This window comes from Aplysia californica, unplaced genomic scaffold (genome assembly GCF_000002075.1).
Source record: "Aplysia californica isolate F4 #8 unplaced genomic scaffold, AplCal3.0 scaffold01521, whole genome shotgun sequence".
Classification (NCBI taxonomy): domain Eukaryota; kingdom Metazoa; phylum Mollusca; class Gastropoda; order Aplysiida; family Aplysiidae; genus Aplysia; species Aplysia californica.
The window spans coordinates 4,785-6,745 of NW_004798791.1; the positions used below are offsets into that span (position 1 = coordinate 4,785).

Consider the following 1,961-nt stretch of genomic DNA (forward strand, 5'->3'; position numbering starts at 1 on the left):
CTCTTCCTTCTCTCACCTTCTGTTTCCACGCCCCCTCTCTCAAAAACTCTTATCTTTCTCAGTATTATCATTCGTCCTGTCATAATATCGAGGGACCTCTCCCTTTCCATCCCATCCCAAAAAGATTCCCAAAACAATCCCCTCACAGAAAAAAATAATACAATGAAAAAATGAAAAAGTGAAAAAAAAAAAGCAACAACACTCAAAACAAAAAGTACCTCCCCATTTAACCCTGTCTCTGTTTCTCTCTCCCAGCTTGCTTGCCCTCTTCCCCTTTCATTTTCTTTCCTTCTCTTTCTTTTTTTACTTACTACCTTTCTTCCTCTATATCTTTCCCTCTCTCCCTACTCCTCTTTTCCCTGTCTGATTACTCTCAAGAAACACATTTAATCTCCGGTTTCCATATGACCTATTTGTTTTGTAAGTGCCGTAAAACTCTAACTAAAACTAAAACTAAACTGTACACAGTACCTCCCTGGGCGAGTGTACGGCTCTGGCAACTGGTCCAGCAATCTTCCTGTAGAGTTCTCGAACTCCCAACCACTCAGACTAGGGTCGGAATGCTCGCTACTACACCCTTGTGTCTACTACACCTCTCCAGAGCTCTTGATCACGTGAGTACTCAGGATAGTCGAGGCTGTCGCTGTTGCTGTTGATGCTGTTGTTGTTACTGTTGTTAATGTTGTATTTGTTGTTCCTTTTTTGTTGTTGAAGATAATGTTGCTGCCGTTGTTAATGTTGTAACCGTTGCATTTGTGCTTAATGTTAGTGTTGTTGTTGCTGTTGTCTTTGTTGTTGTTGTTGTTATTAGTGTTGTTGTTGCAGCTGTTGTTGTTGTTGTTGTTGTTGTTGTTGTTGTTGTTGTTATTTTTGCTGTCATTTACTGGGTCTACTCGCATCTCAAATGACCTAAATCGTGCTATGGAAACGTAACAAGTACAAAGGTATACAAAAGTTTCCCAGACTCTCTTTGTATAATGTTATTGGTTCTTTTACCCCTCCACCGACACACTCTTAGATTTCATAGGAGGCGGAGGAATACAACGTTCCGGCAAAAAGACCGAGATACTCAATGCCAATTTCTCCCATATGATAATCGAACCGGTCATCTGCATGCGACGGCGAATCACCTAACAACTACACAAAAGACACCAGCGATTACTGTCTGAATACATCCTTATATAGTGTGTGGTTGGCGTGTGTGCTTGTGTGATTTGCTACTTCTATCTCATCAAACCTCTATCGTCCTTATCCCCCCTCTTTCTTTTATTTGAATGTTACTCTTTAGTAACACCTATAATCTTTGGGGCTTTTAATATGACCTGTTTGTGTTGCAAGAGCCGTAAAACTTTTACCTAAACCTACCATCCTCAGATCGATCAACGTTCCTGTGCTGCTTCTGGGGGAGCCGGGAAAGTGGGTGCCTATGTCTTCTCGCAGGTTCCCGAGCTTGCAGCTGGCCCATGAGGATGTCTACGTGAGGGTCAACGTGGGGTCAAACGAGACGGTGACCTTCCAGTACATGTATGACGACATGACCCAGGTCCAGACGGTCACGTGTGACAACAGCGGCCGGCCCAAGCCCACCTCAGGGGTGATCAGCGTCCGCTATGGCAAATGTCAACTTGGTTAAGGTCGCAGAAGTAAACTTGCGCCCCACTTTGCCTAATGTTGTGCTGCCTCCCTCGGTCCAGATCGTAATAGTAAAGTTGAACCACCCCTCCCGGGTTAAAAATCTGATTGTTATTGTAACTAATTCAAAATTGCATGGAAATATAAAACCTGAAACAATGCTGGGTATGTGTGCAAATAGTTTCAGAAATGCTAAATACTTAATGTAATAAAACGACTATAACAGTATTCAAATTGTGCAGTCTCTGAGTTTTTCTAGCCTTCTTATCTAAGTTTATACATGTATTCAAACTATTTGTGGAATCACAATTAATTGTGATAGTGTTGTC

General features: G+C 42.1%; 1 long non-coding RNA gene across 1 annotated transcript; it reads left to right on the top strand.

The window, feature by feature from the left end:
* The first annotated feature begins 474 nt into the window (after positions 1-474).
* On the top strand, positions 475-1,860 carry LOC101857925. Its single transcript, XR_221248.1, has 2 exons — positions 475-614; positions 1,375-1,860. It is a non-coding gene; the product is annotated as an uncharacterized LOC101857925 (long non-coding RNA).
* The last annotated feature ends 101 nt before the right edge of the window (positions 1,861-1,961 follow it).